Here is a 16,693-nt window from a genome sequence, read left to right as displayed (position 1 = left end):
ACAGGGGCACAGGAAAATAATTTTCTTGGGTAGTGAAAGCCAGGGTACCTTTTTGACTAGGCTTGTATAGGCCCTAGGGCCAATAGCCTAGTACCTAACTATGAACCTATGAAGAAAACAAGGGGAGTGTACCATGCTGTGTTGAAGACTATAACATCAGGAGAGTAGTGGGCAGACATCATGACTAATTGGAAGGTCAGGGACAATTTAAAAATTACCTTTGGTGCTTATATACCAAAATTATTTTATTGAGTAACAAAGGAAATAGTACTTTGCTTCAGTCTTCCAAGGTTTACTAAGTATAAAGGGAGGTCTGAGATTTTGTATTTCTGTTTTGTTGATGTTCTTTGACTTGTGGCTTTAATTATTTACAGGTTCATAGGTAAGTACTATGCTAGCTACCCTTACGGGCCATTTTAAGCCTAGCCAATTTCTCTTTTTGTGCTCAAAATAATGTATTCCATATGGTTATAGATTGGCCTTACCCATCCCATGGTCAATAATTATATATCATTCCTAACAAGAGTAACTGGGATCATACCATATATAATTTGAGGAACCCATGCATAGAATAAAACATTTAGGAGCTGCTTTGGTCCATCAGCAGTACAGTGTGCAGTCCCAAAGTAAATTTTCTATTTTCCATCTGCAGATGTAAGTTGTGCTTTAAAGGAAACCACACCCACAGACTGAAAAAAAAAAACGTTTATTTCATCATGTTTCCTACATTTTAACATCACGTTTGGACTCTATGTACTTTTTAAAATATTTTTAAATGTAATTCCATAGACTGCTCACATAGGGTCCATCATCTTGATTTTTAGTCTACCTCTAGGTATTGTACAATGCAGTGTTTGACTTTAAAATGTTACATCATAGCTCTTAAGCTCCCATCAATACATTTATTTTACGTGTTTTCACATATACCCTGCTTTCTTTTAGTCAACCAGGTTTAATTACCATTCCTTGCTTTTCAATGACTGTTTAAAAGACAAACAGGGATAATCAAACAGAACAGTATTCTCAGTGCCTGTTACTTCTTTTTCTTTTTAAAGTGGCCAATTTTCATTCTTTTGTTATGCCTGAGTTATAGTCCTTAAATTCATCTCCCCGCCCCCTAAACACCTTCCCATTCATATCTGTCAAAGTGACAAAAGTAATTTGAGCTGTTTGCTGTGTGATTGATAGCTCACAGTAGGAGACAAAGTTCATGTTCTGTTGCCTTGTACTATCCACCTACATACAGTTGGACACTTATTTTTGCTGTACTATAGCCTCTTTCTGTCCTCAAATTTTAATGCTTAATACCTACTAATTAATAACACATTTGGCAACCATGTCAACTTTATTTTTTGGGGATTCCTGAGAAAACAAATTCTTATATAATTGTGTGAAGAAGATGGTAAAATAAAACATTTTGTTTTTATACAGCACTGTGATGCACTTAAAATAAGACTTTTTGCATCAATGTGCATTTTCTAAACAATGGTAATGCAAGTCTAAAATACCACATTATTGATTTAACAGTAATCCCATTGATTATCTGAGAAATTATGAGGGACGGGTCAAAAGGAAGATTAAAAAATCATGAGCATTCTGCAAAATTGGGGACATTTGAGATGTATGGTCTTGGGCCATTTACCTCTTACTGTACTGTTGTCTGTATTTACTCCCTGTAATTTATCTCTTGCAACTGGAGGATTTATCCATGTTGTCTGCAGTCATTTTCTTAAAGCAGTACATTTATTTGTTTAACATTTGTTTACTGAGATAGTCTGACTGGGCTGGTTGGCCATTTTCAGTGGAGGCCCAGGGAGAAAAGCTCCACATAAAAACGGTGCAGTACAAATACAAGACAAAATAATAACATTGTATACATACAGCAGTAGTTTACAGTACAAAAAAAGGAAAAAAAGGAATAAAATGTTTCAGGTTCAATATATACAGTTTAAAGTTCTTGTGTTTTATAAGGTTAAATACAGGTGAGTTGGTTTAGATACATGCATTTATATATCAGAAAGAAAAACATTTTAGTAACAACAGAATTGGTGATAACACTGTTTAGTACAGCACATAAGAGTTTTGCAGGTATAACTTACAGGGAAAAAGGAGTTAGCTAAGGGCAGAGACAATTAGTTGTTGGAGGATATGAGGTGTTAGCTGAGAGCAGAGAGAAAACTGTTGATGGAGATTTTGAGTACAGGGAGGGAAGGGAGATGTAGCAAAGGAGACAGCACAGGAAAACCTATGTATGGAGGGTATTTTAGGAATTTTAGGAAGAGTTAGGTGGAAAAAGGATAGAATAGAGGATGTGGGGGATAAGTCAAGATAGTGAGAAGAGGTAGTTGGTGGGATTATTTGCTTAGTCTAACAAAGGGAAGTACATGGGCAGTGCCAATTGTTTGTTAGGTAGGTCATGAGAAGTTGCTTGAATTTGGCTGGGTTGGTAGTGTTAAGAATATTCTAGGGGAAGGAGTTCCAGATTTTGGAGATTTGGTTGGAATATAGGGAGTCACCATAGCTATTATTTGATTTAGTGACTTTTAGTAGGGATTTGTTGGTAGATCTAAGGGTTCTGTGGTTTGAATATGGTTGAATGAGATTGTGGAGTATCACAGTTTTCATGTTTGTTCATGATGGTATGAGCAGTGGTAATTTGGTTGAAGGAGAGGAGGTTGGGCAATTTAAGCCAGTTTAGTTGATGAAGTGCTGTGCAGTGGTGGGATTTATATGTTGAGTTTGTGGCAAATTTGGCAATATTGTTATAGCATGCCTTCAATCTGGGAAGGTCTGTTTTTTTAAGGTTAGTAAAGATTGGAGAGGTGAATAGCAAGGTGGAGAGAAGATGGGTTCTTGCAATGGCTTCCCTGATGGAGTTAGTTAGGAACTGCTTGGCCCTATAGAGTGAACCAAGTTTGATATGAGTCTTTTGATGACTAGTGCAACATGCTTATCAAATCTTAGTTTACTATCAATGGTGCTCCCTAGTAATTTGGTTTGAGGCACATGTTCTAGTTTGGTGTTATTGGCTGAATAGATTATAAAGGGTGTTGTTTGACTGATGAGCTTTTTGTTGGAGAAGAGAATTCATTTAGCTTTGTGGGTTTAGAATTAATTGCTGTTTAGACAGGTAAGTTTCTATGTCTGAAAAAGACTTTTGAGCTATTTTCTGAAGTTGTGACAGTGAGAGAGCAGGGAAGATTAAAGTTGAGTCATCTGCACATTGAATTATGGTTGCCTGGTTGGTAGCTGTATGTAGTTTATTGGTGAAGATTGTGAAGAGGAGTGGTCTTAAGACTGATCCTTGAGGAACACCAGCTGAGATGGGTAAATGTGATGATAGGTCATTTTGCCATTTCACAGCTTGTTGCCATTCTGTGAGATAGCTGTGAAACCAAGAGAGAGCTGAGTGAGATAAGCTTAATACTGCTAGCTCATTGAAGAGATTTTGATGTGATACCCTATTGAACACCTTGGACATATCTAAGAAGACAGAGACAACTTGTTGACAATCATTTTTTATATTGTTAATGATGTTATTGAAGCTTAATAGGACAGGTACTATGCTTAGGCCTAAAGCCATGCTGGGAGTTAGTTAACAGATTATTGCAGGTAAGGTAGTCCATAAAGCTGGGAATAGATGCATTTTCCATGGAATTTTGACAATGGCGGGAGAATGGCTATTGGTCTGTAGTTGGAAAATTCTGTTGAGGAACCTCCCTTTTGTAGAGGACTGATGTAGGAAGCTTTCCAGAGTTTAGGGACGTACTGTTCTCTGATTGATCTATTGATCAATAGAGAGATAGGGTAGGTAATGATGTCAGCTGCTATCTTGAGATATGTGTTGGTAGCTGATCAATTGCTAGGCTTGTGGGTTTTAGTTTGTTAGTAATTTTCTTATGGAAGAAGTTTGGATGGGCTTAAGAGAGAAGGTAGTAGAAGTATATGTGGTTGAAGGAGATATAGAGAGTCGGGTGTTGTTTTTATTATTTAATAGAGAGAGGGTGGAGCCTGTAAAGGAGTTGAATTGTATGGCTAATATATCTTTGGTGTTGGAGGTAGTAGTGGATAGAGTTAAAGACTGACCAAGTTGGAGAAGTTTTTGGTATTGCTCCAAAATTTTGTGGGATTATTCTGGTGAGTTTATTGTATTTGAATATAGAAGTTTTTTTTTTTTTATTTGGGATTTGGCTTTGTTTCTTAGATGACAGTAAGTTTTGAAAGAGCTTTGTTTTTTGTTGCTATGGTAGTGGGGCCATACTTTATCTCTATCCCTGAAAAAATGTTTAGTTTCTTTAGACAGCCATGGAGTATAGGTGGATTTTACCTTTCTGACAGGAGCTACAGTGTTTAGAATCTCTAGGAATTTAGTATAAAAGTATTCCGCAGCAGAGTCTAGGTGAAGGAGTGATAATGGAGACCTGTCACATTGCTGCAGTGGAGCCTTAAAGGTGGTTACTGAAAAGTGTTTATTGCTTCTAATCTGTCTAATCTGTCTATATACTATGGATTTTGGGTGACTGGTTCTGTGTCTGAGTAGAAAGGTGAGTGAGTGGTCACTTAGACTGCCTGGGAGACAACCTGAGTGATAAACTAGTGAAGGTTTATTGGTTAAGGTCCAGTTGATAACTGCCTGTCTGCCATGTACTTATCTATCCTTATAGGTGAGTTTATAATTTGGGTTTATCCACAGAGATTTATATGGCAAGAGGTACTGTCTGTGGAGCAAGTATACCAATCTGTATTGAACTCTCCAATGATTACCGTCATCTGTTGAAATGAAGAGGATGACCAGGAAAGTAGGTCTTCAGTTGTGGAAAGGTTGCTAGTGGAAGGAATGTAGACTGAGATTATGGTTATGTATTTGTTTGTGTTGATTTCCAGTCAACAAGTTAGTATTTTTTCTGTTGTTTAGGGATGGGGAGGGGTAGATTGGATTCTTTGGAGTTTTAGTGTGTCTTTGTATAGAACTGTTACCCATCTACCGCGTTTCTTTATTCTATCTAATCTGTGGATATTGAAGCCAGGTGAAAGGATTTCATTGTATTTAATGTGGGGATTTAACCAGGTTTCAGTTATGATAGCTATGTTAGGAGCATATAGGGAGATGGATGTCTGTATTCCATGCACTTTATTTACTAGGCTAAGTACATTTATATTGCTTATAAGAATATTGACGGTGTTAGGTCTTAGAGTGGTTATCTGGGGAGGTTGGGGGATATTTGATATTTGTGATGTTTGGTGTGTTGGACTAGGGCCAGGGTTTGGGTGGATGTCAACACTTACATTTAGGTCAGTTTTTTTGTGAGGGCGTAAGAGTGGAGGTTTATATGGTAGCTTTGTAATCTTGAGGACCAGCTGTGGGAGAGGTAACATTGGAAGGTATCTATATGAAACGATTTCTGTGTTGGAAATATTAAAGGGGGGAACTGGAGATGTGGTAAGTGGAGGTATGGAGTGGAGTGGAGTGGAGAAAGGATATGTGGGAGCTTTATTGTTAGATATTATGTGTTTGTGATAAAAGGTAAGGTGGAGAAGAGTTTTGAATAAGAGAAGGATGAAAATGTGTATATATGACATGTTCCTGTGTGTGTTTTTTTACTATTGAAAAGATGTTGAGATTTTATAACTGTGAGTTGTATTTGGTTTATTGTGGATTTAAGTAGGTAGTGGAGCACAGTAGGATGGTGTAATGGAGAGGAGTGGATTGGGTGATTAATTACTTTTGGATTGAAGGGGTGCAGTTGGGGTTAGAGATTGGGTAGTTGGGCAAGGGGTGTGGTGAGGTTGAAAAAATTAGGAGATGTGGGGGTAGGGTAAGAGAACAGAGCAGGTAGTAGTGGGCAACACCGAGCAATTGCAGAAAACAATCTCTAAGAACTTGAGTTAGCAGCTAAGTCACTGAAGTTCCAGCAGCACAATGATTCAGGATTATTGTTAATGCATCTTCTCCAATTTATTTTTCACACATTGTAGGTCAGTATGCAGCCCTCCATCACTATTGTATTTCTGATTCAATTAAACTTCAGTTTTTCATTCCTCTTTATAAATCCATCCCGCATAATACTATTTATTGTGTTTATATAAATATGTTTATTCCATTCCCTTTCTAATTCCAAGATACCAGCATTATTGTTTCTTAAAGCTCCTATATCACTTATTACAATGAAAGTGAAGTTGTTTATTATAAAGACATTCAAGATGATATCTCTGTATCTGAAGAATAATGCAAAAAAAAGTCAGGAAAATGTTAAAAAATAATAATCTGGATTATATGGGGAGGCTGTGATGAGGAACCAGGAGTGGACGCACTGTGGGATGTGTATGAGAGGAGCAGTGGGTAGCATGGGGTTAGGTGTCATGGAATCCTTTGCCTAATGCACAATTTCATGTTTACCTGTCTGACATTTTGTCAAGTAAGATGCTTGTGTTGCTGTGCAGGTTATGCTGCTTTTCTTTCTTCTTAATAAGAAAATGTTACTAAAGGTTCTTCATACATCTCAAACAGTGTTTCTAGTTATGATTTGGGTTGTACATATGCAGCATTGATACTTTTGAGCATTTTAGTGTGACAATGGGTATCATGTCAGTCTGTGGGCAAAAGGCATTATTTATTCTTTAAACGCTGACTATACAGTGTATATTGAGCCAACATCATCTGTAATTAAACAGAACAACTAAGTCTACAAGCTCTTTTCACAAAGCAGAACAATGTACTAAAATGATACTATTTTAATCCAATGACAGCATTGGTTTAACTGAATTCTTCATCAATGATGCTAACTAGCTAGGCTTTTGATTTCTGTTCTGCCTTTGTTAATTTTGTAAACTAATAACTGTTGCCAGAGTCACAGCCTGAAATCCAATGCCAAGAAATGTACAATAGTAACCTTGGGTAAGACAGCCATTCTAGGCGTGGGCTTTTGTGAATTCTGTATTTAACACTGTAATTTAGTACAGGTAGGGTCTGTCACCACACAGGAGGCACTCAAGGTGGATAAGTGATGCATCCTGTGCAAGCTAGGCAGTATTTGCCTAGTCAGTGCATGTTCTTTCATTTATTGTCTTATGCAGGGATATGAACCTGGATGTCTTTATTATAAACAACTTCACTTTTATTATAACAAGTGACATGGGAGCTTTAAGAAACACCAGTAGTGGTATCCTGAAATTAAAAAGGGAAGTGAATATACACATTTACATAAACACAATAAATAGTAATATGTGGGATGGATTTAAAAAGCAGAATGAAAAACTGAAGCGCTTGGAATCAGAAACAAAATAGTGAGGGGGGTTGCATATTGAGTCACAATGTGTGAAAAATAAATCGGAGAAGATGCATTAAAAGTAATGTACTGGTTTGAAAACATTAGTGCAGACAACTTGGATAAATCCTTCAGTTGCAACAGACAAATTACAGGGAGCAAATACAGGAAACAGGGCAATAAGAGGTAAATGGCCCAAGACCATACGTCTAAAATGTTTCTGATTTTGTAGAATCCTCATGATTTTTTTAATCTTACTTTTTACCTGTCTCTGATAACATCTCAGGTAATCAGTAGTTATCAGTGTTAAGTCAATAATGTGGTATTTTACACTTGCATTATTATTATTTAGAAAATGCACATTGATGCAAAAAGTATTTTTTTAAGTGCATCACTATCATTAAGTGCTATATAAAAATAAAATGTTTTATTTTTTAAGGCCTTTGTGACACAATTATTTAAGAGTTTTTCTTTCTCGTGAATCCCTGAAAAATTAAGTTGGAATGTTTGCCAAACATGTTACCAATTAGTAGGTAGTAAGTATTAAAAATTGAGATCAGAAATAAGCTGCCATGGTGCAACAAAAATTAAGTGTCCCACTGTAAGTAGGTGGATAGTACAAGACAACAGTACATGAACTTTGTCTCCTGCTGTGAGCTATCAATCACAGCAGCAAACAGCTGCAATTATCTTTTCCACTTTGACAGATATGAAGGGAGGTGTTTAGAAGGAGGGGAGATGAGTTTAAGCACTACAATTGAGATATAACAAAAGAAGGAAAATTGGCCACTTTAGAAAGAAAAAGAAACAGGTACTGAGGATATGTTCTGTGTGATTATCCCTGCTTGTCTTTTAAGTAGTCATTGAAAAGCAAGAATGGCTTAAACCTGATTGACTAAAAGAAAGCAGGGTATATGTGAAAACATGTGTTGCCTGGGGCAGCTACCCCTTTATCCCACACTTGCTACACTACTGGTCTGTACAGGCAATTATAATAAACAGAGAAAAAGAAAGGCATCATAGTCATAACTCTCAAAACTGACTGAACATTAAGAGCGAACTAGATAAGAAAATGCAGATTTCTGAGACAATTTCTGTTAGTGTCAAACTAAAAACTGAAGGTAAGGCAGAATAAGCAACAGGCATTAGTGAATCAAAAAAAAAACCCCGAAGATATTTACTGCTCTTACACACCTTGCAGAATGTGGGCAACACAGATATAAAAAGAAAATGAGAATGTTATGCCCACTAAAATGAAGGCAGAGGGAGACCAAGCTAAAATAGTTAACATTGAAGAAGTGTATACAAACAGCAGGTAAAGTAAAACACAAGGTGACTTTTGTATAGTCACCCTTTGTGGGGGAATCATAGAAGAAGCTGTAGTACTAGTGTTTTTGGGAGAGGAAGTTATACCTCAAGTAATTAATAAGTAAATAAAGTAACCCTGAGTTAATGGACTAACAAGGCAGCCACATAATCTTTACAAATAGCACAAGAGAAAGACAACACTTTAAGTAAGGTACGATAGGATGTGACAAGGTTGTGGGGAAGATAATGAACAAGATGCTCCTGTTATTTCTTAGCTCAGTTGTGAGTTAAAAGCAGGCAAAGATAGGGAGGGAATGTTAGATAAATTGCTATTGTCAAAACCTTAGATGTTAAAGGTAATGAAGCTTGCCCCTTGTCACGTGTTACCACCAGAGGTGGGAAAAAATTAAGGCAAGAATTTTAGCCAGATTTTACTGGACCCATATAATGAAAGAGATAAAAAAAATCCTTTTTCCAGTCCAGAATGCCTGGTAATCTTACATATCCTGGATTTAAAAGTCAGTTTATCCCAATGCTTGTTACAGAGGTGACATTTGAATATTCTGCAATGGACATAGTAAACCCAAGCAATGAGTTTCAGTACATACTAGTAATAATGGACTATGCTACAAAATTTCCAGAAATGTCATTATTATGCAAAGCTTATGCTAAGGCTATACTGCAAAAATAATATTATTTTCTAGGCGAGTATCCCCTAATGAGACACTGACCAAGGCAAATGCATTGCATCAGTTACACCAATGCTGCTTTTAAGTCAAGCAGTAAAAGATATCAGTCTACCATCCACTGACTACTGGATTAATAGAGGTTCAATAAAACACTGAAGTCCATGCAAACAAAAGTTATTTACACAGATTGGAGGAACTAGGACAAGTTGTTATCATACTTGCTATTTGCTATAAGATGCCACAATTTCAAGTGGGCTCACCCCACTTTAACTCTTGTACTGCAGACATTCTACAGTTAGTAAGAAAAGAAGTTCAAAATATGCTCAAGCTAGGAGTAACAGAATAGTCACTAAATGAATGGAGAAGTACAATAGGGCTAATTCTGAAACCTGATGGAAGTATTAGATCCTGTAATGACTTTACAAAACTTAACAGTAATTCAAAGCTTGTTAGAATTGCATAGAATTAAAAAGTTGATAGAAAACCTAAGAAAAGCTAGATATTTAAAAGCACTAGACTTGATGATGGGGTGTTTGAAGAGATCACTTACCCCTTCTGCCAAACTGAAAAGCAACCACTTTAACACTTCTCTATTTTAATACACAGTGTTGTCGTTTGGCTTGCATGATGCTTCAGATATTATTTAGGATACAAAGGGGATACACGATGGCACTAAGAGCTTGTTAGGAAATGGTATAAGAAGGAGAATGCACTCGTGGATATGTCAACAAGGTTGAGATGATTATAGTCGCCCCCTCCAAGACTGCCCTAATTCATACTGCACAGAAGGTAGGTAATGCATAAATTAATTTCCAAATGACATCTCATAAGTTTGTGTGGAAGGCTACTGAAAGTCAGATTAGCAAATGCAGACTGAGGGGATATATGAGGAAGCAACTTTTGCATGTAATACAGGGTTATGCAATCAAAGTGAAAAGGCAAGATATATATATATATATATATATATATATATATATATATATATAAAGAGAGAGAGAGAGAAGAAGGAAGGCTGGCTGAAAAGTATGGTAAAAGGAAGGGAATGATGCATATTATGGAATAAAGGTGAAACACAATAGAAAAGCTATGGTTTTTGATGCATTATAGTCTGAGACATGGAAAGAAGCAAGAAATATAGGATTCAGGTTGAGGAGGTAGGAAGAAGAGCAGTTATCGGCAAACCCACAAATTAGAAGAGGAGAGACCTGATTAACTGAGAGACATGGTAAAATGAAGCAATGAATGTACTTGTTGAAATAATGATAAAGAAAGAACCTGCAGGTCTTAAAGACATGTGACCATAATCAGGTGGTAGTTCACTTTGTATAGTAATGAGTGGTTATGTCATATTCAGTTAATAGAATTTAAGAAGAAACTGCTCAGAGATGATGGGGTTCAGACCACATGTGACAAGTGGTGGGACAGTGTAAACCATTTCTGTAGTGGATCTGAGAAAATTAATCATATTAGTATGTAGGGAAATCTACAATTAATGATTTATTCAATGAGTAATCAGGAAGGGGAAGGAAAGAAATACAGACAGCAAGGCAGTGTTTCCTAAGGATGAATGTTATTCAGCTGGAAATGCCAAATGGAAAGAGATCAAATGGAGTGAGGCATTGCAAAATATGGAAAGGTTGAACATATTCCCTTGAGGTGGGGATCAAAAATGAGGGTGCTTCAGTGACAGTTTTCTTCCATGGTACAGGGTTAAAGTAGGTAACAAAGTGACATTAGCACTTGCTGATAATGTGGGAAGCACAAGCAGGGATATTGCATACATTCTGGGAGTATGAACTGTTTAGGGATCAATGGGACTGAGTGATACAGAGGAATGGGAAATAATGGTCTTTGAGAAGGAGCTGTCTAGAAATCAGAAACATGCCTTGTCTGGAGTTTGGGCCAATTACTACTTGCTATGGAAATGGATTAAAATCCTGATTACTCGGGTGATAATTCAATGATATATGACAAGAAAGGAATGCACAGAAAGAAAATCTGAACGTATAGCAGAGGATTGCATGGGAACAGATAGATTAGAATGATAGGATAAATGTTAGGAATGAAGGGATATGACCTAGAATATTCCCCAGAGTAATTAACATGGAGTGAGGGTGATGTCACAATTCTGGTTAACTCAGTTTTAGCTTTTTTGTGAGGCTTTTTTTATTGTAGCTTGCTTGTTGTACTATGCGTATGATAATTGCTGATTCTTTGTGTTAGCTAGATATTATGTTAGTTAACTATTCAGTGCATTTTTGTGAATGTGCATTTGTGTCTTGAGCTACATTTTAAATAAAACTTTATTTAAAAAACGGATTACATGAACTTTTCTCCTCTTCACAGCATTGTTTCAAGGAATGGAAGTGAACAATGGCTTTCATCTAATTGCTCACATATTTCATCCACACCAGCAGATCAAGAAATTGTAACAGGTACCCTCTTCATTGGTTTAATGAAACCTTTTCAGTCTATAAACTACATCATCCTTTTACAAACTTTAACGTTTATTGGATTCTCAGATTATCTTTGTTTACAAACTATTTGGTTGACAGAATTACTGGACAAACAGGCTTCCTCCTTCACTGAATTTGTTGTAGTTTTCTGCTTCCTATTTCAGTTTTATGCCAACTATCTTTTTAATGATTTCAATGGCATCAGACTTGTGGTATGTAATGCTGCCCTTAAGATTATCCGGGCCTCAATGTTTCACTTGAGAAAAAAAATCATTCTAAAACTTTGGTTCTATTCTAATGGCACTCAGCTCAGTTTTAAAAATGTAAAATCTGTTTTATTTAGTTCTCGAAAATTGAACTTTGACTGATCCATCAGGCAATATGCTTGACATCAACTCTTTCAAATATCTCAGAATCTGCTTCAATCTAGACATTTGTTTTTCTTCACATATATAGGTCACCGCCTTTACATTTTCTCAAAGTGGAACATTTTCTGTTGAAACAAAAAAATTCAGATAGACAAATCTCACCTTCAGTGAACACAAACGACTTTTTTACTTTGTATTAAGCAAATTACACACTGTTTTAGAGATTCATTTGTTTTATTCATTTATTTTGTAGACCATGTCCTTTGGTCTAATTTCAGGAGAATTTTGTGGAAATATTTAGAGCAGGGGAACATTTAGCCAGAACAGAAAGGGAGTTCTCTCATTGTTTTCAATAACTGCAATGAGATATTTCAGATCCATTTCAGCTATCACCAATTCAATCAGAAGCAAAACTAAGGTGGGGCAAAGGAGGAAGTTGTCCTAGGTACAAGGGTGTTGGGGGGTAGTCGTCAGATGCCAAACAGCTGGTAGTGCTGAATACCGATACAGAAATTAATTCTGACACTACTTATGTGGTCAGTACTGAAGCACTTATTTCAGAGCTTTTTGTGTGGTCTAAGTTGTAGCAAGTAGCAAGCTGCTTGTTACAAATATAAGTTTTCAAAAGACGTCCTATAAGCCATTTTGTTTTGCTTCTACCAGGTGCAGCATTTCCATAATGCTGTAAATAATGTCTTCAACGAAACACAAATCAAAGCAGAAGGTACAGGAATAGAGCCTATAACCTTCTGATGTCAATGGCTCCAAAGATTAATTTTGTGTTCTACTAAACCTTTGACAACAGATGCTAAAAATAGCAGTTGTAAAGTGTTGATGACACCTCATTTAGACTGCAGTCTGTCATTTTAGAACCCAGTTTCTTCCAAGAATCTGCATGAGTAGAAGCCACTGCAATACAGGATCCAGAGATTTATGTTATTTCACTCTTACCTCTGTAAAAACCATTGCTGGTTACTCCATGAACTAGCTAGTTACAACTTAACAGATGACTTAAGACCTGAGTCTATGTTAAATATTCGAACGATTAAATGTTTGAATCACTAAAGATCGACCTTTAGTGATCGAACATTTAAATGTTTGAATATTTCAAAAAATTAAAAAACAAAAAACAAAAAACTAAAGGGTGTAAGCAGGGGGGCTTAAATATACCACCTCCAAGATCGCGCTACAGTGTAGGAAATGGGAAATTTTCCATTTCTGCACTGTAGCACATTGAAATGTGATCTTGGAGTTGGTATATTTAAGTAGCGGGGGTGTGGGTGGTGCAGGGGGGCTTGCCCCCCTGCTTACACCCTTTACATTTTCTTTTTTTTTTGTAAATATTAATTTTTTATATGTTCGAACATTTAATTGTTCGATCACTAATAGTCGATCATTAGTGGTTCGAACAATTAAGCATTCAAACATATAACATAGACTCAGTAATAATTATTATGTAGTGTCATGCTCATGTTTATAGGTCACTTCGTCTCTTATACAGAAGTTTAACTGCAAGCAGGCATATTTCTTAACATCAAACTCTGGTGGTGCTGTCAGCATATTCATACTGAGAAATAAGACAAAGTACACCGGTTATGCTTCCTGCATCTTTGACGCACAATTATGGGTCCAATTTTCTGTTAGATCATCTCCTTAAAGTTACTGAAGTCAGTCTAGTCATAGTGTTTAAGGATGAAGCTGCATGTGAATGGTTTTCACCCTTCATCACTTTAAAAGTCCTGTGTCTAACCAAGTACTGAGTCTCTAACCTACTATGTGCCCTAGATGATTTTATAGTACTATTTTCAGATATGATTTCTGTATCACCATGTGCAGTTGTCTTGTGTGTTTATTGTGTACTGCTATTTGGTTAACTTTCAGTATTAATCTTTGGATACAACTCAGTTCCTCCTTAAATGAAAAAAATACAATTGAATTTCTATCCATACAGATGATTTTTGTTTATACGGATGATTTCTGTTTATGTCTTAATTGAATCAAAAGGTTAGAAAAAAGTACTAAAACACACCATGGAGCATTGATAACTCCATCCCTTCTGGGTGCCTACAGGCCACTAGACCTCCAGCTTAATTTAGTTATTGCAGTGTAGTTTGAACCATGGTTGAAGAGCAAGACTGAATTTCTTCCCTTAATCATGATTTTTCCTCAGATCATCATCGATTGAAAAGCTTGTTAAAAAAATATATCTCAACGCATCTAGAACCCCCGGCTTAATGCAATTATTTTCACTGCAGTTATTACAGTGTAGTCTTGGTCAGTTAGGATGTGTTAAAAGGATTGAGGGAAAAATCAAAGTTAATGATCAGGACTGAATTTCTTCCCTTAATCATGACTTTTGTTCAGGTCTTCATTGAATAAAAAAAGTTTACAAATATGTAAAATGTGCTTCAGAGTATCTTGAACCCCAGCTAAATGCAGTTGTTTCATGCATAGTTAACCACAGCAGTCTTGTCTAGATAACATATATTGAATGGATACAGGTAAAGCTGAACAGTAAGACAAACTGTGAGAAAATGGAAGGAAAAAAGTAATCTGGGTGGTCTACACAGACCAAGATAGGTGCACTGAGTGGTCTGTTTGTATGTGAGTGTGTGTGTGTGTGTGGGGGGGGGGGTGGGAGGTGGGGGTGGATGCCATGGATCCCTTTCAGCTAGGGCACCAGTTGATCGAAGGCCGGCCTGTGGCACAACCTACAGTTAAGATTTTGTGGCACTAACTTAAGTAGTTCCAGCTGGTGCCATTAGAACAATCTTTGGTGCAGGTTTAAAGACTGTGGTGTTACTTTATGCTTTTCTTGCTGCTAATGTTACTGTAACATTCTTATTATGATACAAACCTCCATTAACAGACTTGTGGAGAGCTTTTTGATGAGTACCAGACTGTGTGTCCAGAAAAGTGTGATGTGGTTTACAAAGTACAATGTTTTGTCTTCTGTAAGACCTAGGTTGGTGACCCATAGCTATTCATAAATTAGTGACAGTAATATTCAAACAAAAGATGTCTTTTTACTATAATATGATATAGCTAGAGCTGACTATGAGAATAACTGCTTGTATTTTGTCTATAATGCAGCTAGTCTATGGCAATATGAAGCAACAATGCTCATGAGAAAAACAAAAAGATGCAGGTGAGGAATGTAATGAAAGAAGCTTTAATGCACACATTTCTGATGTGAGTGTGTTTACATGTGTATATGTGTGTGTGTGTGTGTGTGTGTGTGTGTGTGTGTGTGTGCGTGTGCACACGCGTGTGTATGTCTGTGTGCAGATAAGTATATATGTATACATATGCACATAGAATGATACATATGTGTGGGTGTGTGTATTTTTATATATATATATTATATATTTAATAAATATATATGTATACACATTTATATATAATATATAAAGGTATCAAGACCGAAGTAATAGATGCCAGCATTATGAAATTCAATGCATCACAAAACCCAAAATATGTAAAATAAAACCGATGACAAAAGGAAATATACAGTTCCTTTTCTGATAGGAACACAGAACCACAGCACACATTTGGAAAAAAAATTGTTTGATTAGTGGTAATTTTATAGAAGAGGTTTTTGAAAGGTAAGGCACAGGGTTAGGGGCAGCATTTATTTTATGGTTAGCAGGTATTAATAAGGTAGCAGGGTGTCTGTGTCCCTGCTCCATCTTACTAATACCTCCTTACTGTAACCATAATATTAACCCTAACCCTGTCCCTGCCCCTAAACCTGCAGCTTACCTTTCAAAATTCTTTTCCATAATACTACCACTATTCAAACAAATTTGATCTGAATGTGCTGTGGGGTTTTGGTGTCCCTAGCATTAATTATGACAGCTTAGATACTCACACTTGCATACACAGACTACACACACACACACACACACACACACACACACACACACACACACACACTGCACTCTAACTATGCCTTATCTTAACATTACTTTAACCCTTATCTCCTGCACTTGCACAGATACGCCTATACCCTAATGCTGAAACCTTCAGCATACCTAAAGATTTCAAGATTACTTTTCCAAATCTACACTTTCCTTACCTATAAGCATTTGATATTCCATTCATTTAAAACCTTACAAATTTGATGAATGGAACAGTCAGTTACATTTCACAGTCATTCACCTATCAGTCAGCAGCTGATTCTATTATGCCATGCTGCCAGGGTCAAAAAAGGCCAACTCATGCTATTTATATATTATGCTGTCCTGACAAGGTCGAAAAAAGGCCAGATCATGCATGTCCACAGCTGGCAAGGTTTGGCCTGAATTTAACAATGAAGATTTAAAAAGTAAAAAAAATAAAAAGTCATGGGTATTCATAAGCCATGCAGTTGAAGCACCGGCATGTACGTAAGGGGTTATTTTGATATAAACCATGGACTTCCATTACAGGCAGTTTAAGGTATTAGACAACAGAGATTATAGCTTGGCTTGGTGTTTCCAGCAGTTTTTTACTGAATGCTGCATTTGCATGACCTTCTTACCCATTGGTTTGGATGTTAGTTTTCATATGTTTATGGACATTAGGCATGATTTTTAAGCTCTGTGTTTCTTAAGTATAGCAAAACA

This window comes from Protopterus annectens, chromosome 7.part0 (assembly GCF_019279795.1).
Source record: "Protopterus annectens isolate FY-2018-M chromosome 7.part0, PAN1.0, whole genome shotgun sequence".
NCBI lineage: Eukaryota > Metazoa > Chordata > Ceratodontiformes > Protopteridae > Protopterus > Protopterus annectens.
The sequence above is the reverse complement of the archived record's forward strand: the minus strand, read 5'-3'. Positions refer to the sequence as shown.